This window comes from Topomyia yanbarensis, chromosome 3, assembly GCF_030247195.1.
Source record: "Topomyia yanbarensis strain Yona2022 chromosome 3, ASM3024719v1, whole genome shotgun sequence".
NCBI lineage: Eukaryota > Metazoa > Arthropoda > Insecta > Diptera > Culicidae > Topomyia > Topomyia yanbarensis.
In genome coordinates this window covers 166,429,531-166,452,607 of record NC_080672.1, presented here as the reverse complement: position 1 = coordinate 166,452,607, position 23,077 = coordinate 166,429,531, and the positions used below count along the sequence as shown (strand labels likewise).

Sequence of the window (23,077 nt, the reverse complement as noted above, 5' to 3'; positions counted from 1 at the left end):
TTCAATTCAAGCTTTGTATGTTTACATTCGTATTGATTTACATGTCGTTTAAATTTCATTATTTTTTGTGTCTAGTTTTTTTTTTCCTTGTATTCCCACCACACTCCCCCATACCAAAAAGCTCGCAGTAGAGAGCCCCCTGGTCATGGACAAACCTTGGACAAAGCCATACAAATATTATTATCAAGATAAAAATAACAGCGCGATGCAATAACTTGGCTTTGTCCAATAAATAAAAAACGAAATTACGAAATGTGTATAGAGAATACCAAATAAGACAATTACAAATAACAAAAAATGGGCGCCCAGTGGAAGCATGTTCCTTTGAAGGGGCCCACTACTTAAAATTAAATGTTTTTAAGTTAATTAATTAACAAAACAAAACGGTTAAAAGCTAATAATTATAGTAATATAGTACAGAATGTAAAGATTAGAATTTAGTCAATTATATACAAGGAGGAAAAAAAAAGTTGCTATATTACAGTTGTTTGGTGATTGATCTTCTTTTTTCTTATATGAACTCAGCGATTTTTGATTTCATATAGCGCTTCAATCTGGTTTTAAATATGTTGTTGTTGTTGATTGATTTCAGTTCGTTGGGTAGAAGATTGTACTTTATTGGGCCTGCGTATGCAATACGTTTTTGTCCGAGGCTCGTTAATGCTCTCGTTCTTAAGAGATTATGAGCTTGCCTAGTATTCTGACGATTATTAATGGTTATAGTAAGATTATAGTGCCTAGTTTTATCAAACATCAGATTATGAATGTAGTTTATCGTTTGCATTTCACACAACCCTCGAATAGGTAGAATTCTATGAGTTTCGTTAGAGTAAAGCTCTAGAGTAGAAAAACGATGCGGTAATTTGTAGATGGTTTTCAGGCAGCGGTTCTGAAGAGTTTGCAATTTCCTCAGTTTTGTAGTGCATGCACAACCCCAAACCATCACTAAGTATTATAAATGTGAATGTATACAAGCGTTGTAGAAACGGAGTAGAACATCAGGAGGTACAAAATTTTTGACTCGCCGCATTGCTCCACATAGAGAGGATACTTTCTTTTCAACTTTTTGTATATGAAATAGCCAAGAGAGTCTTGAGTCAAGAGTGATGCCCAAATACTTGAATTGGTCCACTTTTTCAACAACACTTCCTCCTAGCATCGGATTACGGTGCGTAGGGATTTTCTTCCTAGGAGCATGAAAAATCATATATTTTGTTTTTACCAAGTTCAAGAAGAGAAGGTTTGTGTGAAAGTAATTATTCAATATATGAAGATCATGCTCGATTCTATTAATGATGTCATTTACACAGCGAGACGGATAAAATAGGGCAGTATCGTCTGCAAATAACCGAGGGGTCCCATAGAGTGAGAGATTTCCTATATCATTTATATATATCAGAAAAAATAAAGGTCCTATGTTGCTACCTTGTGGCACTCCTGTTGTAATGTGCCGCAATGAGCTATATTCACTTTCGATAACGACGAATTGTTTTCTATTTAAAAGATAACTTCGCATGATTTCAAGTGCACTACCCCTAACACCAGAGCATTCTAATTTATTGAGTAACACATCGTGATCAAGAGTATCGAATGCTTTTTTCAAATCTAAGAAGACTGCACCTACAACATTTTTAGATTCAATGTTATTGATAATATCTTCTACAAGTTCCGTAACAGCGGTAGTAGTACTACATCCATGTCTGAATCCGTATTGTAGATTGTATAGCACATTGTTCTTAATTAGAAAGTCCGTCAAACGGTTCACTAACATTTTCTCCAGAATTTTGTTTAAAACAGATAGCGTTGATATAGGACGATAATTTGAAGGTAACGATGGGTCTCCTGACTTGAATATTGGTGTGACTTTTGCCACTTTCAGACATTCAGGGTATTCTCCTGTTTCTATTATCAAGTTGAATGCATTACATAAAATTTGTGAGAATGGAATCGGGTTATTTTTGAGGACAGCAACTGGAATATTATCAGGCCCTGGACTTTTTTTTGATCCAGTTCCTTTATGAGCAACAAGACCTCATTCAACATTGCAGGATGCAGGAATATTGAATTCGCAACACGATGAATATTTCTGCAGGGGCGACAGTTCTGTACCGGAGGAATCTTGTCAGCTAGTTTTTGCCCAATCGTAGAAAAATACGTATTGAGAACGTCACTAGCCTCAGCGTTACTGGTTGTACTAATCCCGTCCACATTTAATGTTATTTGTTGATTCTTTTTTGATCGTCCGAATAGTGAGTTGATATTTTTCCAAACATTAGCATGACTGCTGTTTTTCAATATGTTTTCGTAGTACAATCTTTTACTAACTTTTTTAAGTCTTTCTACTTTTTTCGACACGTGGAGAAGCATTTCTTTGAGTCTAACATCATTAGGACTGTTTTTAACTTTCTTTAAGTAATTATTTTTTATTTTCATTAAGGTCCACAAATCAAATGTCATCCAGGGACAGTTATCTCCTTTGAGCGTTACTTTCTTAGTAAATGTTCTAGTGTGTTGATTCATTAATGAGTTATATTTAGAAATAATATTGGATAGACAAAAATTCACATCCGAAAAGTCGTTTATACTGCTTATATAGTTACTGAATGAAGTCTGCAATTTACGTTGATCAATCAGTTTTTTCGTTAGTGTGGATTTATTATATAAGTGGGTGAGCTGATAGGAGGAGATTACTTGAAGATGATCACTGACATCTGAAAAAATTGTATCATTTCGTAATCGAGCCGCATCATCTATTTTTGATACGAAATGGTCAAGAATATTATTGCTATTTGGCCTTGTTACAAAAGTATTGGCGCAAACAAAACCATAAGACTCCAAGAGATACTTGTACTTGACCACAACGTTGTTATTATGTAAGTTCATAGGTATATTAACATCGCCGGCTATGAAGCACGAGCGATTTGTCGATCCTGAAGCTAACCATTCTTCAAGTAACTCGAAAAAATTATGGATATCATATGAAGGCGGACGATATACTCCATGGATATCAACGAAGCTGCCATTAAGAGTTAATTCAGCATGGATGTGGTGGAGCCCGCCAGATGCTAAGTTCGTAATAATTCTGTGCTTTATTCGATGGTTAATAAAAACAGCTAAACCACCACTTGAGTTGTCTCTGCATGAAAAAGTTTTACTATATCCTGGAATATTATAAACTGCACTATTGCTTTCTTTGATCCACGTTTCTCCTATTACTAACACATCTATTTGCGCTTTACATTGGTCTAACGTTTCCAATATATTATCGAATTTTTCCAATTCGTTCATTCCCCTTATGTTCCATTGTAGGATTCGAAGATTACCTGAGATGTCATTGTATTGGGAGTTAAAATCATCAATCGTATGGTGATACAGTTAACTCTCTCTATGTCGATATTGAAGGGACCATCGACATAAGGAGAGATCGACATATAGAACACAATGATTTTCTTTGAGACAACTTTTCCTTCAGGACATCATAAAGCATACCGGGAAATGGAGATAGATGCTCGTATTGGGGGGAGTAGGGTAGTAGACGACGAGGTAAAGTGCACACGCACTGCAAAACATCAAGTTTGCTGTTTGAGAAGGAATCCCTTATTTGCAGTTTATCATTCTGCCCCACATGTAGGGGAACATGGGGAAACTTGACCAGGTATTCAGCTAAACCTATATAAATCTCTAAAAAAGTTTTCAATCCTTCCAAAGTCATTGAAATATAATGTAAAAAGGTATTATTCGTGTTCATAATTCTTTGCGGAATTTTTAATTTACTTTTTCAAAAGTTATAAAAGTTTGAGATCGTTTTTTTGTCAAGTCTCCCCAATGCGGGAGACCTGACCAATGCCTGGGGAGACTTGACCAAGAGAATTTTGAAAAATCAGAACAAAAAATAATGACATAAATAATACTGTAATCCTTTTTCCATATTGTCGAGGCCATTAGGTAGCAGTAAAAAATATAAAAAGGGTTGCATTTCATAAATTTCGACTGTGTTTAATGCTTTTCCTTTTAAGGATTAGCTGTTCTGCTTACATTGCATATTAACACGTCACGAAATCAGCCATATTACTACTAACTTTGTTTACTAGTACAACAAGATATAGACTGATGTTTAATGTGGGATTTTTTTGTGAGGTGATTAACACTAACAGTAGGTACGACAGCATAGTAAATATCAGATAAATTTTATCTTTCATCGGCCTATTACCACTTGGTCACGTCTTCCCATAAGGGACCATTCATAAATTACGTAACGCATTTAGGGGGGGGAGGGGGTACGACAAGTTGTGACAAGTTGTGACATAGGGGGGAGGGGGTGTTAACTAGATCGTTACGTAACATGTTTTCATCGAAGAAAAAAATTTTTTTCTTGGAATTTGTTACGTAACAGGGGAGGGGGGGATGGAGAAATTTGTGACAATTTGTTACAATGGGGGAGGGGGGAGTCAATTTTGGGCAATTTTTGCGTTACGTAATTTATTAATGGTCCCTAAAATCTTGGTCATGTCTCCCCATCATCAGTTATTGCGTTCAATCTCGTGCAAATTTTAGTAATAACTATTTAAATATTCCTATGTATGTAAAATCATTTCACTAGTTCATATAGTCTATATGGTCGGCGTTAATTCAGACCGGACTAAGTCGCAAAACATCAAAAAATGAGGTAATGATAGCACTGGATAAAGAAATTCTTCATCTACATTCCACTTTTACCAGATTTGAAATATGAAACAATAAAGAATCATGGCAAAAATTATTTTCCAATTATAATGTAAAGGATGCTGCGATTCAAACTTTAAACGCGTTTTTCTCGAAATCAATGCACTGTCACTTAGTCCGGTCTGACCTAACACCGACCATATAATGTATGAGTATTTTAGAAGTAATTATTAGGCGAGTGGATATGTCCATACAAAGTTTGATAAAAAATTACATCATTTAACGCGAATTTATTAAATATGGAATCTTTTCTAAAGGGAAAGAATTTTTCATTCCAAACTTTTAAAATTACCTTAACGGACCGAAACTAGCATAAAAATATTTTTGAAAAAAATTTAAGAACCTAATAAGAACACGTCATATCCAATAATCGAATTCTGCGCTTGGTCAAATCTCCCCATGTTCCCCTAATTGAAATTTTTTTTACCGCGAAAGTATGATTTCCGTGCTACAGATGGCTGCATTTTAAATATTTTTATAGCACGTTAAAGTCAAAACTTTGAACCCAAAAATGCATAATTGAGAGAAAACAAAAACACATCGACATAGAGAGAGAATAATGCAGGCAAATATAAAGCTAGGTACATCGAGATAGGGAGATATCGAGATAGGGAAAATATCGACATAGAGGAGTTTTTATACGTGCGATCTGAAGGGACCCACGAAATAATCGAGATAGAGAAAAATATCGACATAGAGAATATCGACATAGAGAGAGTTAACTGTAAAAATTTTCGATTGTGAGGGCCATTTTTTTAATTTTTCATGTAACATAAAAAGTTTACGAGAGTTTAGTTCTTGTAACTTTTCTTGCGTTTGGGCGAAGGAGATGGTTCACTTTGAGACGAAGAAGTGTGCGCTATAGCTGACGTATTCAAATACCGTGTGATGAGGCGGTTCTATTCTTCCCTGTTGCGAATTACTTCTGGTTTGGAATTTTCTTCTTTTTTCACTAGAACTGCCCCCCCCCCCTCTACCAGGCCAGACATATTTGATCTTGAGCGATTCCTGAGCTTCACGCATTTCTTTCAGTAGCTCCAAAGATAGCGGGGTTAATTCATCCCGAATAACGATGTTCGATGGTCTTCCATTTACAATTAATTTTGGGTCAACAGATGTAGACATAAATTTTTTAATCTCTCTTTTCCTTGTAATCACCATTTCTTTTAATTCAGCAGATTTGAAAATAACTCTGATTGGTATCGCGGTATTGGATGAATTATTTTTATTGAAAGACATTCTAGATGCATTTACAATGGCATCTGGCTGCATCTCAACCCCCAATTTTTCGATAGTTTTAATGATAAGTTCTGATACATTCTCATTCGAGAGCATTGGTATCCCTAAAAAGACGGCATGGTTCAGGGTAGCATTTTTGTGAGTTTTATCTATATCGGATTCCAACTTGTGTACTGTTTTTTTGAGGTTTGAATGAGATTGTTTCAATTCGGTTAATTCTTGCTTAAGAGATTCATTTTCAACTTTCAAATCGTTGAATTCGGATAAAATTGAATCGAATTTAGTTGATAAAATTCCTGTGATGTTTCTATTGCAGTTGTTATTGATCTCACTTCTACTCTCACACTTTGCATTTCCGATGAAACAGTGGCTTTCAATTCAGTGATCATCATGGACTTGCTGTTTTGCATATCGATAATTCGATTGTAAATATCAGCGCAATTTGATGAACAGAAGTATGGGTTGTCTTTTATGCGGCGGATGGCATTGCCAATAATGTTTTTACACTTAAAGTGTGAACTTGAGTAGCAGTACAAGCATGTAAGCAATTTGTTCGCATCAAGTTCTTTTTTATTGCACACAACACAAAATGAATCACAACTTGCCATGTTTAAAACCAGTTCGAATTCGCCAACAAAAATTTATACAAAACAAAACAAACAGAGAATCTAATCCGCGAGAGAATTTACAAGCTAGTAATCACAAATTCTGACGCAACTCACACATAAACTGATTGATGTGTAGTCTGTATGCCATTCAAGTTTATATAGTGTTTTGAAGAACGTACGTACCTGCCAGCTGTGAGTGAGCTTTACCTTCACACCTTGGAGTCCCACAGTAGCGCAGCAGTTTGAGGCTCCCGACGAGGCTGAAAACTCGTTACACTGCTCAAGATTAAATCTACCCTAAGCAAAGTAATTACCCACAATCTACTTTAGTAGTCATAAGCAAATTACCAAGCTGATAAGAGCCAGAACCACTCAGTGTGCCGGCAGAAACTTTTTACTGATTTCAGGTTTTCAAGCCAAATCTACCCCCTTAATCAAAAGTTGAACACACGCGTACAATCTGTTGTAGACAGACGTAAGCCGCCGATCGTACCTATCAAAGGGAGCCAGAACCGCAGCGATGTGCCAAGAAGTGTATTTAACTTCTCAGGCCAAATCTACCCTCTCGGTAAAGCTTCGCAGCACATATACGTACTATTGCAGATAGACGTACATGGTCGACTACACCTACCAGTGAGTGCCAGAACCACCACACCGTGCTGAAAAGCTTACTATGAGTATCTATTCCTCCAAACTAAGTCGACTCTCGTGGATGGTGAGCTTCTCGAACACAGTTGCGAATGTTTACAAGTAAGCATACGCAGCCCGCTCAGCTTCCAAAGAGAGCGCGAGCCACTACAGTGTATCGACAAGTGAACTAAAGCTAGAGCACCCGCTCCTGCCCGAGCTTCACACCGCTTTCACTTTGTGAGATCCGCTGTTGGACCATCAAGCACACACCACTACTGACAGATCCACATAATAGCATTCCACAAAACACACTATGGGCGTCAATTCACAGACTTAACGAAAGATAAAAAATGAATCTAAGGCTCAACGTAAGACAATTTATATTTAATTTATAGCCAATTCGAACATATAACACTGAGAACTTTAATGGTTTTCACTGAAATGCACACCGAACGATTAGAAAAAACAGTATTTCTGTGATTTTTCGCTTGTTTTCTCCGAAAAATTAGTAAAATAGACTAGCGCCAAAAGATCACGATCAACCACCAGACAGAGCTGCCAGAATGAAAGGAAAGTTAACCAGTTTGTTGCTGTTACTTGGCGAACAAACTGATCACTTCGTCCTTATATAGAATTATTGTGTATCCCCTAGGTGCGCAATACTTCACACAAAAAAATAATGAAATTTAAACGACATGTAAATCAATACGAATGTAAACATACAAAGCTTGAATCAAAACTTTGATTGAAAATTACGTTAAAATCAATGCACTCAATTGGAGCATCAAAAAGCATACAATTTTACACTTTCATTCGTGTAATATTACATGTCATTCATTTTACAGCAATGTGCGTGTAAAAAATACATTGAAGTGCATTGGTTTTCCGTTTAAAGAAACTGTAATTTTCAATCCACGTGTAGAATTATAATAAAACTCGTTGAAGAAAGCACGACAAGTCGTGCGGATTTTTGGTGGAACTTAATTTTACATTTTTTTCATGCTCCAAATATGTGCAAAAAATTACAAAATATTTTTTTCTGTGTTACCTAGACAAAAGTACACTTTTACAAGAACCCCCTTCCCCGCCTCATCACCCTAATGAGTTTACGTGGTTTATGAACGCTCCCTTATCTGAACTAAACACAACAAAAAATAATGAAATTTAAACGACATGTAAATCAATACGAATGTAAACATACCAAGCTTGAATCAAAAATTTGATTGAAAATTAAGTTGAGTTCAATGCATTCAATGGGAGCATCAAATAGCATATGATTTTACACTCTCGTTCGTGTAATATTACATGGCATTTATGTTACAGCAATAATGTATTAAAAATACATAATAGCGCATTTGTATCCCAAACTGAAACTGTAATCTTCAATCAACGTGTAAAATTATAAAAAAAAATCCGTTGAAGAAAGCACGACAAGTTGCGTGTATTTGTGGTGGAAGTGAATTTTACATTCATATTCATGCTCCAAATTTGTGCATTAAAATAAATTTAAAATTACAAAATATTTTTTTCTGTGAAGGAAGGACGAAGAGTTGTTCGTAGATCTTTCCAAACAAATCATCAAATTCGAACAACGAAGAGAATAACTTTCGGGCGAAACAGTGCAACGCCCTCGGTTTTACAAGTGCGGGAGTGATGGAATGGAAATGATTTTTTCCAAACGGTTGAGAGCTGGAAGCAGCTACAGCCACTGCAGCAACGACGATGAAAAATTGACTCGAAGTGTGACGTTTTCCCCCTTGGCTGCCAACAGATCGGGAGTGGACTGAATAGCAGAGCAACCAAAGTACGGACCAGGGAGTGTTGCTGGAGTGCTAAAGAAAAGAATTGCTCGCATGTGTCGTGAATTAGTGCGTGGACCATTTGATTATCTTCTATTTAGATAATTGCATTCATTTGTCTGGATTATTACGTTCCGTTCGGATCCCGCGAGAGTACATGCCCAATGGTATTAACCTGCAGCATGCCATTTTCGAGGGAGACTGACGAGTTAGGTGCTTGTAAGAATTCCATTGTTCTGGAAGATTTTCAACAATGGACTGACAGGTTTGTATAATTTGTCTCCCAGTTGATAGAGAGACATTCGGAAATGGCTTCTGAAAGCCTGTAATTATTTTTTTATTTTTGATTCACGAAATCATTGCTTAAGGGACCAAATGTCAATAGAAAATGCTGTCTTCCATGAAAATGTTCTTCCAGGCAACATCACTGGCACCATTTTGACGCTATTTCTGTTTGATTGATATCTACAGTGGATTGCGATAGGAATCGCAGAGAATGCCATCTCACGAGAACTACGGGGTTTTCATTTAAATCTCAAAACTGCCCTACCCCTAGGATGATTATTCTTTCTATTAATTATTATTTTCAAGACATGACTTCACAGCTTCAGTAGAGTACTACTGTTAACCAACTTAACTTTATAGTGACATATAACGCTGTTTTGAAAATTCTACAACGGGGTTTCCATGATCCGCCTTAGACTAACCGCACCAGAGCGTGGGCAATAGGGATTTACTAACCGCCGTCATAACACGACACTGCACGGGCGGTTGGCAAACAGGTTGGGAAATGGAAATTTATCGGTTCGGTTAATCCTCTAGTTCCCACCACCGCCTCTAGGCGGTCTCTACAAAAATCTAAATCAAACTACTTAAATGTGATTGTATGTTGTCATCCGCACTAGTATTTCTTCCCATCGCTCACACCTTTCATACACACACATTGTTTGAATATTCGTAGCTTTCTGTCAAAGGTAATTGAAGCTCAAAGTTGAAAATCCGAGGAAAACGTGGAAATAAACTATTTCGTGTTTAGTGGTAATCTTCATTCAACAAATTTGAGCTATTTTTGGAAATTTCAATAACTAAAAAAATATTTTGTTACTAGCATTCCACTGTAGATGTGAATTGGTTTAGTGGAATTAATCGGAAGTTTAGCTTTTTTGGTAAAATACTTTGCCCGCCTAAAGGCGATGTTGGGCACCTGAGTGAATTTTTTTCAGTCTTTAGTGATTACTTATTGTACCGAAGCTGGCATTATGTGCAATTTTAGCTAAAAAGAAGTATGTTTTAAAAACCTTGGGTGAATGCTGCTGCTTGAAAATGGTTGTCTATCATTTAATAATATTTAGGGGAGTCTGGGGCTAGTTGTCGGAACAATGTGTTTATGTTGCATTACATTATGTTTCGTACACGTTGTAAACGATATTGAGTTTTCGAGCGTATTGGAGTGAAGAGCCCTATTTAGTCGTATTAGGGAGGTCTTTTTTTATGAATCATTATCATCGCCTTGCCATTTGAACAATGCGTTGATTAAAGATGGCTAACGCCGCTCTAACGGCTTCACACGGTTAGGGCGAAAATAGGCTCATTACCTTAGGTGAAGTTTTTAAATATCAGCATTTTTGTTTTTTAGGGCGAGTTCAAAGCTATTCCACGAATGACTAGATTTTTCGAAATCGCGCGAAAAAAACTTTCCTGACCGTATATGTAATATACGTAACCACAAACAAAATATGTTTTTTTTGTTTGCTTACTTCGGAATTTCACCTGAAGAATTTCGAAAATTCACCTTTGAATACGTAGTTTGCGCTGAATTGAGGTTCACCCAAAGTACCGTGATGCAGCTCTTAATCCTGACACATGGCCGCAAGGCATACTGTTCAGGGAATTTGAAGACAGCCGTACCCAGAACATTTGGAGTCCGCCGACTGATTTTCCACCGCCTCTAGAAGAAGCATGTACCTCTCTAATGCAACCCGGCCCATCAATGGTCCTGCAGAGGACTCCGCAACGATTGGCCATGCCACTATACCAAGCCACACCGCCCTTGTGAAGGAGTATCGATGCCGATCGCGTACTGGGATGCAACGCAGTTGGTACTATGGAAGCCCTCGATCCCCCCGCTACAGTCGAGCCCTTGCCGCCAGCGTTCATCAGTCGTCCCGGTCCTGTATGTGTGGGTGGGGAAAGGGTCTTCCAAGCCGCCTTTCTCGGCAAGTATAATAAAAATTGTAACGATACAACGGTTGAACCGATTCACGCTTCTAGCTCATCGTACGAATCGCGCCGCAAGCTGCTACCACCCCGTTCCTGCTCTCCGCATTCCGCCATCGGGTTCCAACGCATACTGGGACGCACCGCAGTTGGTACTATGGAAGCCCTCGATCCCCCCGCCACAGTCGAGCACTTGCAGCCAGCGATCATCAGTCGTCCCGGTCCTGTGTGTGGGATGGGTGAAAGGGTCTTCCAACCTGCCGCAAATGGCAAGTATACATCTGTTCCGAACACTTCAAGCGCTGATGTATTCTTCGCTTCCAGTTTTTTGCCTTTTGCTCCGACATCTTGTTATCAGATGCCAACCATTTCTCTCGACGACGACGATAGTCGTATTTTGGGGCGCGACGCAGTTGATTCGGGATGCCTCGAATCCCTCACCACAGTCGACCAGGCGACCGGTAACCGTTCCGATACTGTTCGTGAGATTGACGAAAAGATCTTCCTACACGGCAACATGGCTTCGCTCTCTGCTGTACCTGATCCGTCCTCCAACAACATCGAGGTTTACTACCAGAATGTTGGTGGCCTAAATTCATCAACGGACAGCTATTTGCTCGCGACCACGGGTTGCTGTTACGACGTTATCGCCTTGACCGAGACGTGGCTCGACAACCGTACTCTGTCTCGCCAGGTCTTTGGTTCAACATTCGATGTCTACCGCTGTGACCGTAATGCCCTCAACAGCCACAAGACATCAGGCGGTGGTGTGCTTATCGCCGTTCGGCGTGGTATAAAAGCCCGAGTGATCAACGATGACCGGTGGGCGAGCTCTGAACAAGTGTGGATATCAGTGAAACTTGCCGATCGCAATCTGTTCCTGTGTGTTGTGTATTTTCCACCTGACAGAATTCGTGATTCCAGCCTGATCGATGTACATCTTTCCTCCGTTACTTTTATCGCCTCGATCGCCGCCCCGTCTGATGATATCGTTATACTGGGTGACTTCAACTTACCTGGCTTGACGTGGTGCCAAGCAAGTAATGGTTTTCTACGATTGGATATCGAAAAATCTGCGCTTATTAACAATGCCAGTTGTATTTTGGACAACTACAGCAGCGCAACTCTTCGGCAAATTAATAATGTCACCAACGAGAATGGACGTACATTGGACCTCTGCTTTGTAAGTGCCCGGGACTGCGCTCCGTACTGCTGCACTGCACCGGCTCCTTTAGTCAAGCAGGTGCGTCATCATCCCCCACTACATCTTGTATTCGCTGGTAACTTAGGAGTGAATTTTGAAGACGTCTCAAGCTCTATCGTCTACGATTTTAAAAACGCTGACTACGACAGCATCGTTAGCACGCTGTTGGATATAAACTGGGACGAAAATATTAACAATGACGACGCGAACGAAGCAGCGATGACGTTTTCTAGTATTCTTAACTACCTTATCGACCGCCATGTACCAAAACGAACAATTAGTACCGATGAACACCCTCCCTGGCAATCAACCGTCCTAAGACGTTTAAAATCTGCCAAACGAGCTGCATTTAAAAAATTCTCGAAGCATAAGACACTTGCATTACGAAATCACTACTTTCAACTCAACCACGAATACAAACAACAAAGCAGACGCGCCTTTTTTAGACACCAGCGAAACGTCGAGCGTCAACTGAAATCCAAGCCCAAGTCGTTCTGGAAGTATGTTAACGAGCAGCGAAAGGAATCCGGTTTGCCACCTTGTATGTCGTTTAATGGAGTTTTAGGCACCGACACTAAGGAAATTTGCCAACTGTTCTCCGACAAATTTTCAAGCGTTTTTTCCAACGAGCGCTTGCCACCACAACAAGTCGCTGCCGCCGCTAATTTAACTCCTTCTCTAGGACGAACCATCAACCGAATTTGTGTCGATAATGCTGCCATTCTTGCAGCAAATGCCAAACTGAAAGCATCTTGTTCCCCAGGTCCAGATGGTGTTCCCTCGATTTTTGTCAAAAAGTGCATCAGTGGGCTTCTTGAACCACTTCGGCGAGTCTTCGAGCTATCACTCACTACTGGTACATTCCCTTCCTGCTGGAAGGCAGCGCACATGTTTCCAGTTCATAAAAAAGGAAACAAATCGAACATTGATAATTATCGGGGAATCTCGTGTTTAAGTGCTCTATCAAAACTGTTCGAGCTGGTTGTGTTAGATCCTATTTTCTTTCACTGCAAACACTACATTGCAGATGACCAACACGGTTTCATGCCTAAACGATCGACAACGACAAACCTGCTCTCGTTCACAACATATGTAATGGATGGATTCGCTGACGGATTGCAAACCGATGCTATTTATATGGATCTATCTGCGGCCTTCGACAAAATCAACCATGACATCGCAATAGCAAAGCTGGACAAACTCGGCATTCATGGACAACTTCTGCGCTGGTTTCGTTCCTACCTCGATGGAAGGCAACTCCAAATCAGCATTAAGGACTGTCTATCTGCACCATTCTTCGCTACATCCGGCATACCACAAGGAAGCCATCTCGGTCCAGTAATATTCCTCCTCTACTTTAATGACGTCAATTTCACATTACAAGGACCCCGCCTTTCTTTCGCCGACGACATGAAAATTTTTCAACAAATACGGGATAAAACCGATGCCGAGCTTCTTCAGAGGGATCTGGACAGCTTTAGCACGTGGTGTGATCAAAACAGAATGGTTTTAAACCCGAGCAAATGCTCAATCGTTACGTTCACGCGGAAACGCCAACCGACTCAGTTTAACTACCATTTCTTCGGCTCGAGCATTCCAAGACACTCTCACATCAAAGATCTCGGAGTCATCATGGATTCGGCATTAACATTCAAACCACATACGTCATACATCGTGGATAAGGCATCACGACAGCTTGGGTTCATCTTCCGAATAGCGAAAAACTTCAGGGACGTATATTGTCTTAAATCGCTTTACTGCGCGTTGGTCCGCTCAACGTTAGAATATTGTTCAGCTGTTTGGAATCCGTACTACCAGAACGGGATTGACAGAATCGAGGCTGTCCAACGCAGGTTCATACGCTTCGCCCTTCGTCATCTCCCATGGCGAAACAGATTTCAGCTGCCGAGCTATGAAAACCGTTGCCAGCTTATACACCTCGATACACTCAGCATTCGGAGGGACTGCTCTCGAGCCCTGTTCGTCTCGGACTTACTCTCTGCCAGAGTGGATTGCCCTACAATCCTCGGACGTCTGGATCTTCAAGCCCGCGTTCGAGCTCTACGTAATAACTCCCTTCTGCGAGTTCCGTTCAGGAGAACCAACTATGGTTGCCAGAGCGCTGTAACCGGACTCCAACGAATTTTTAACAGTGTGGCGACGGCCTTCGACTTCAACCGGACGCGGAATGCTATAAAAGCGAAAATGTTGTCAATTTTAAAATGTAATTAGTTTAAGCAACCACCATTGGGGCCAAGGGACTTGTTGGTGAAGGTAATAAACATAAACATAAACATAAAATAAATAACAAGTATCGATTGATTTGCAGTTTTATTGAAAAGACATCTCACGCGATCCATACTTTATCATTAAAAGTGGCCAGGTGGTATCATTGCGCGTCGTAAGTTGGCGAGATATCCGCATCACATATTTAAAATGCTGTGATACAGCCAACAGTCTGCTCTTCTATGCAACGCATTCACTTTTACACGAACTTCTTAAATTAAAAAGATAAAACATGATAAGTGAAACCATCGCCAGCAGACCCTGGAATCCCTACTATATATTAGAAGTCAATAATTAAACAACCAAAGCACTAGAGAAATAATCCTTACATAAACTTTAAGGTAATTTGCATTCTAATGGAGTCCAAAATATTAGCAACCATTCTACCATCTGTATTCGCTTATGATGAAGTAACTAGAAGAAAAAAAAAGTTTTTTATTCGCCCAGGTGCCCAACACCGCCTCTAGGCGGCCTACTTATTTTAAGGCTTTAATCCATTACTTTCAAGAATTATCAACATTATTTTCGATTTTCTCATCACGAAGCCCACCTACAAAAAATTTTTCAAGCCAAAAAAAAATTGAGCACTAGAGGGTTAATAGCGATATTTGGTAACCTCTTCCAACCGAAGTCAACGTTGCTATTCACAGAAAAGAAACAAAACGAAGGAACATGTAAAAAATCTTGTCTCGCTGTAAATGATATGTAGAAGTGTTCTGTGTGAATTTAAATTAGGCGCGTGAAATTTTTTTAATTTTAATAAAATTATGGTTTCAAATCAATAAATAAAATTATTGGTTGGGAGACAATAAATTAATTGATTGAATTTAATGAAATTTATTTGATGTTTCAATAAAACTATTATAGTTCCTTTTTTTCAATAACAATTGTACTAAAATTAAAACAGAATTTAAATTTATTGCTTTATTAAAAGTGTATTTTCAAACCTTGATTCAAACTGATTATTTTGTTTGTCATTTGATGCAACAAACAGTATTTGTTTGAATTCAATAACACATATTTGTGATTATGCTGTGTTTTCTGCGTGACAGCAAAAATGAGTGTATCGAAGTATCTTGGAATGGAAGGGAAGATGTAGCACTATGTCAAAGTTGACATAATGTGTCCCAGGATCCGACTGATGGAACAAATCAAAATACCAAAAACCTGCACGGAATCTATAAGGAAACGTTGCGTAATTTGCCTTAGATTCGCTTGACTACAATAGAAGCTATGACCACAATTTGTTCCCCTATACTTTTAAATACTACTTTAAAATTAACTTTTGTTAATTCGTTTCAATAGTTTTTGACTCCGAGAATTTTATCCATACTGTGGATACGGCTCTACCCCATTTGGCATAATGTGATATGGCATAATGCCATTTGGCATAATGTCATATGGCATAATGACCATTTGGCATAATGTTCATTTGGCATAATAGTCAGTTGGCATAAAGGTGACATGGCATAATGGCAATTTGGCATAATGACCATTCGGCATAACGCTATTTGGAATAATTCTATTTGGTATATGGTATATTTATTTGGCAAAATGAACATTGGATTAACGACAAAGTAGCATCTAAGGATTTCATTCTACTTATGTAAATTTTGAATAGAAATTTTGACAATCTTTCTATTTAAGAACAGCTCATGTTTAAAAGAAGGGAAAATCATCAATGATTTATACCGAACTATCTAGTATGTATTGATACTAATTATTGAAAGATAAATGACAAACTTCACTGAAAACTCATCCTTCTTTTAACTATGAGCTGTTCTTTAATGCGAAAGTTTGCAAATTCCTAATTTCATATTTCCACAATTTATGATATCTGACTTAAAACAAATTTTACTTTTAAAATCCTTGTGTAAATAAATTCAGTGAACTAAGCGTTTGTTCTAGTTGTTCTGTTTCTTTTAATAGTTTATGTGCAATTTTTTTCTTTTTATCCCTTAATGGGCAGCTAGGGCCGAGGGTGAATATTTTATGTGCAAATTAAAACAAAATAAATGATATTCAATGATTTTATTCGTATTAACTGTCATAGGGATTAGAAAATTGAATTAAAAAAATCGTCTTGATTGCGAACCCAGATTTGCTGCAAATTAAGATAATCAATAGTATCAAAATTTTTCAGAGTTTTGCATGATCTTTGGTACGACGCATCTTCTCGGATTAGTGATATGCACCAAGATTTGTGAAGCGATTAATTTTTCCTCTAGTCTCAGTTCTTCGATGATATGCATCTGACCAGCACTGCGACGCACCAGACGATTCCAACGACCGTGCCATGTTTCAATTTGGTTGGTGGTACGTTGGATTCCATCTTTCACGTTTCGGTAAACCGACCAAAGATCAGGATGATACAAAGGTTCCGTTGTATGTACTCGACCTGATTTTGTGTTACTATGTTACTATTTTTTAATTGCCCGCATGTTCTACTGTATCGATTTTGTTGGCTATTTTCGGCAAATTTAAGACTAAGAGAAATGAAAGTAATGAAACTGAAAGACGGATAGGTATTCTAGAGTGAATCAGTTATAAACTCAGAACGGAAAACTACGACTAGGCAGGCTCATATGGACATGATCGAAAGGAAATATGAATCCTTTGCCTTCTGCTAAGCAGGAGTTGGGCGTTGCACCCAAGTCTACCGCATGGTCATTGATAGAACATAACTCATCATCATGTTTTAACTCGACCTGATTTTGTTGTTAGTCTAGATTTGCCTAACACATAATATTCTTCAACATACTTGAAAAATCCAGTAGGTTCAGTCGGTACTGATGTTTTTTTTGCATGTATTAATATAGTTTTCATTTTTGTTGAACATCTGCAACAAACGATTTTGTTGGATATATTTCCACCAGTTCATGCTTAAATGAAAAAAAAAATCCATTGTGCCTTGAACCAGGGAACTCTGCGACAAACGCATTGGTAAAAACATTCCTAAATCTGTTAAAATCACTTCTGGGTGCGGTTCAACGTTGATCTTATCAGCAATTTCGATAAGCTTAGGCAATGCTGCTCTATAGAGAGATTCTGATTTGCTTGTCATCAGAGCAAACACCAAAGGGAACGCAGCATCGTGGAGGGTGCAGTTCACCCCTCGATAGTAAAAATCAGACGAAATAAACTAGTGCAATGTATTGTAGACCATGTTGATCGTTCCTGGACCGTCAATCACCATTCTCCCTGCACTCATAACGCATAGGCATTCTCCTTGTTTGCGCACATTCAGCAAATGCGGGGTGCTAATTGGTTATGCCAAATCACTCTTATGCCAAATGGCATTATGCCAAATGACTATTATGCCAAATTGCCATTATGCCAAATGGTCATTATGCCAAATAGCATTATGCCAAAGGGCATTATGCCAAATGACATTATGCCAAATGGGATAGAGCCCTGTGGATACATGGACGTGGATTTGAAGACCAATTGAGTTACTAGCAAAAGTCATGTTCGAAAATGTTCGAACGTCTTCCATCGACCGTATAATCTACTCTTACGATTACGACCTGTGTCAGGCTATGGCAAACGCCGAATGATCGTTTGCCTCGATCTAAGCACAGACAAACAGTCATAACAATTCGAAGACTTGCTTTGGAAATTACGTGGATCATATTCAAAAGAGCACATCTGAACATTACCAGCGCTATCTATTGTCACTTCGGCTCATCGTATCGTAAAAAGCGATTCTAATACATCTGACAGGTCGACGCTCTAATAGGATCCCAAATTGTTTGGGTTGAAAATTATGGACACAAGTGTTCACTATATGAAACGGTAAGTTACTTCGAATTAAAAAAAATTCTTATCCCTAACGCTAGGAATTATGCACTACCCCGCAAGACAGTTGTTTGAAAGCAAGATTTCGTGTTATCTCAAATTTAAATTGGAATCAAATGAATAATTTAAAACAATAACTGGTTATATGATTCCATCTTTGGGATTACCGTTTCGACGACGAACTTGCCCCGAAATCATGTTTACCAATTAACCCCGGGCACGTATATAATGTTTATTTTGTTAATTGTGTATTGCCATTGTTAGTATTCCAGTTCCAGTGACATACACGAAGCTAATTAGAATTGGTTGTCTTACTGAGTGCTAGAGCCAGCCAGAGTTCCAATTCATTTCTGGTTGGTTCTGAGTGCACGCAAAATCCGTATACTGGTTACTGGAAGTCTGCTGGCCGATCGTAGCGCCGGTTAGCGGCTAGTTGTTGCTTGCGATGTCATTTAAAAAGGATAGTTATGACTAGGGTGACCATACGTCCTGGTTTCCCAGGACATATCCTGGTTTTTAGCTAACTGTCCAGGGATGTCTAGGAAAACGTCAGCTTTATCCTGGTTTTCTCCTCTACGACGAAAACATTTTCCCCTTAAGTCTTCGCTTCATTCACTCTGGTTCAAATCGCAATAACGGCCGACTATAACCATAACTGCAACGTAAGTCCGCCCTCAAGCAGAGTACGAGAAACAAAGCCTAATACACTCCAACCGTTTGTGAACAAAACCGTAGACGCTATCGATGTCGATGAAACGATGATTACCGGAGCTTCGTCTCGACTTAAATCGATAATAGTTGTCATTGAAGATTTTCAGGCAATCACATTTATTTCCAAGTCGGGAATATCCCAGGAAAGCTACTTGTGATCGTTGATGTTTCTGCTTTACTTCAATGACGTGTATTTAGTGCTGATGACTCCTCGCCGGCCCTTCGCAGATAATCTCAAAATTTTTCGTTGGATACGCTCAATTGACGAATTTCGGATTCTCTCAACAACGGTTTGAAGCTTTCGCTGGTTGTGGTTTAGCAAGAACCGTGTGAGTGTTAATCCGAAGAAGTGCTCGATGATCGAAAACTCATGAAAGACATTCTGGCTTCGTAGAATTGTTTTATGAGTGCCGAAAGCGTGGGAATTATTTCGCCAGGAACATTCGAGACTGATAACGGAGCAGAGTACGCCATTTTAGGTGTCCTGGATTTTACTCGCCTCTTATGGTCACCCTAGTTATGGCATCCAAGTCACACACAATGTGACTTGGATATCAATTATTAATGGCAAAACTACAATTACTTTTGGGATGGGTTGAAATCCACTTTGAGGGGTAATTTCGAAGAAACCATTGTTGGCTCAGCGTAGCCCTGACAAAGCGAACCAGCGCCGCCATAAAATAAGCTCTTAGCCCAAATCTCTCTCCTCCTGTGATCCTTCAACGTTACTGCAAGGTTGGCGCAGGCCTAGCTATCCGTCCATCAAAATAGTATGCTCAGGAAGGTCAACAAGAAATTTCGGATGAACAAAATTGGCACAGACGTACGCAACGGAAACGGACAAGGGACTGGCAACTTGGGACATGGAACTGCAGGTCGTTTAACTTTATCGGGAGCACTCGCATACTTGCCGATATAGTGAAGGATCGTAAGTTCGACATTGTGGCGCTGCAGGAGGTGTGTTGGAAGGGGTCTACGGTGCGGGTCTTTCGCGGGAACCACACTATCTACCAGAGCTGCGGCAATACACACGAGCTGGGAACAGTTTTTATGGTGGCGGGAGAGATGCAGAAGTGTGAGATCGGATGGTGGCCAGTCAGCGACAGAATGTGCAGGTTGAGGATCAAGGGTCGGTTCTTCAACATCAGCATAATTAACGTGCATAGTTCCCACCTCGGAAGTAGCGATGACGACAAGGACGAATTCTACGCGCTGCTGGAGCGTGAATATGATCGCTGCCCAAGACATGATGTCAAGATCGTCATCGGCGACCTTAATGCTCAGGTTGGCCAGAAGGTGGAATACAGACCGGTAATTGGAAGGTTCAGCGCCCACCAGCAGACGAACGAGAACGGCCTAAGACTAATCGATTTCGCCACCTCCAAGAACATTGTCATAAGGAGCACCTTCTTCCAGCACCGCCTCCTACACCGATACACCTGGAGATCACCGCAACAAACAGAGACGCAAATTGATCATGTTCTGATTGGTGAACGGTACTTCTCGGACATTATCGACGTAAGGACCTATCGGGGCGCTAACATCGACTCGGACCACTATCTGGTGATGGTTAAACTGCGTCCAAAACTATCCTTAGTGAACAGTGTAAGATACCGGCGCCCGCCGCGGTATAACCTGGACCGACTGAAGGAAATCAACGTCGCGACAACGTACACGCTGCATCTTGAAGCAGCGCTGCCACCAGAGGAGGAGCTCATCGATGCTTTGAGGACTGCTGGACCAGGACTTAAGCAGCCATAAGCAGTACTTCGGAGAGCGTCCTGGGATACGTACAGAGGAGTTGACGGAACGATTGGTTCGATGGAGAGTGCCAAGAGATATTGGACGGGAAGAATGCAGCACGTGCAGCGATGTTGCTTCAAGCCACTCGTCAGAACGTGGAGTCATATCGACGGAAGCGAAAACAGCAGACTCGTCTTTTTCAGGACAAAAAACGCCGCCTGAAAGAGTCTGAGAGAGAGGAGATGGAGCTGCTGTATCGCTCTCAAGAAACGCGGGCGTTCTTTAACAAGCTGAATCACTCTCGCTGCAGTTTTGTGCCGCGGGCCGAAATGTGTAGAGACAAGGAAGGTGGCATCTTGACGGACGAACGTGATGTGGTCGAAAGGTGGAAACAATACTACAATGAACAGCTGAATGGTGCGCAGGCGGCAAATCGGGCGTTCGATGAGGACGATTATATCAGTGTCGCAGCCGACGGGGATGTACCGGCGCTCACTATGAATGAGGTTAACGTGGCTATTCAACAGCTCAAGAACAACAAGGCAGCTAGTAAGGATGGTCTAGGAGCTGAACTCTTTAAGGTGGGTCCGGAGAAACTGACGGAAAGCATGCACCGATCAATTGAAAGAATCTGGGACAGAGAACAGCTACCGGAGGAGTGGAAGGAAGGAATCATCACCCCGATATACAAGAAGGGCGACAAATTGGACGCTTACAAAGTGCTATCCCGGATTCTGTTCCGGTGCCTATCACCGCTGGTAAATGGATTTGTCGGGAGTTATCAGGCCGGTTTCATCAACGGCATATCAAAAAACGACCAAATCTTTACTATACGACAAATCCTCCAAAAAATCCGTGAATGCCAGGTCCCGACACATTACCTGTTCATCGACTTCAAGGCGACATATGACACTGTGGGCCGTGTAGAGCTAAGGAAAATGATGGACGAGAACGGCTTCCCCTGGGAAGCTTATAAGACTGATTAAGGTTACGATGGATGGTGTAAGGTGTTGTGTCAAAATTTCGGGCGGCCTCTCGGGTCCGTTTGAAATACGAAGGGGACTCGGGGACGAGTTCATCTACCTAGGCTCATTGGTGACTGCGGACAATACCACCAGCCAGGAGATCAGAAGAAGTATTATCTCTGGAAGTCGTGCTTACTATGTGCTTCACAAAACTTTGAGATCCAGGAACCACCGCACGAAATGCGCCATGTACAACACACTGATTAGACCGGTGGTTCTCTACGGGCACGAAACGTGGACAATTCTCGAGAAAGATCTGCAAGCACTTGAAGTCTTCGAAAGAAGGGTGCTGAGAACGATCTTCGGTGGTGTGTAGGAGGATGGCGTGTGGAGGAGAAGGATGGACCACGAACTTGGTGAGCCAAGTATCCGGAAAGTAGCTCAAGCTGGAAGGGTACGGTGGGCGGGGCATGTTGTGAGGATGCCGGACAACAACCCCACCCAGTTGGTTTTCACCTGCAACCCGGCAGGTACAAGACGGAGAGGAGCTCTGCGTTCAAGGTGGCTGGACCAAGTGGAGCAGAACCTGGCGAATATCGGGCACCTGAGAGGTTGGAGACACGCAGCAACTGACCGAGTGGCGTGGTGGAATATTGTGGAACAGATGAAATAGAATTCAATGTAAATTACAAAATTAATATAGATTTACTACTAAATATCCTAATCATGAGCGTTATATTAGATTGATTTCAGCTTGGTCAAACATCCAATATTTGTGAGTGAGACGAGATAATGAGCCGCTTCTGAACGAAATGCAGAATGCAGCGAAATGTTAAATACATGGATTAATGATGCACAAGCGCAACAATAATGAATGTATTTTTTTATCTATATTTCAGTGTATGTTATCGGTATCAATCACTAGAGAAATTGCTATTTTCCCACTTCAAATAGCAAGATTTATCAACAGTCAAGCCTACTATCCGCAAATCCTCCTTTTATCGAGCAAAAAAAACCTAATCCACGGTGAAGAACTTGAGATTATCTTAACACAAGTTTTCTATGTTGCAAATTCAGAGAATTGGAGACAACTGCACACAGCTTGCAATAGATATTTTGAAACAACAGAATTGTGGTCATGTTTCAAGCTTCAAT

The 23,077-nt window shown here is 40.2% G+C and overlaps 1 protein-coding gene across 1 annotated transcript in view; it reads right to left on the bottom strand.

The window, feature by feature from the left end:
• The window catches only part of LOC131689775 (uncharacterized), a 471,887-nt gene that overhangs the window by 172,383 nt on the left and 276,427 nt on the right, over positions 1–23,077 (bottom strand). The window lies entirely within an intron of this gene.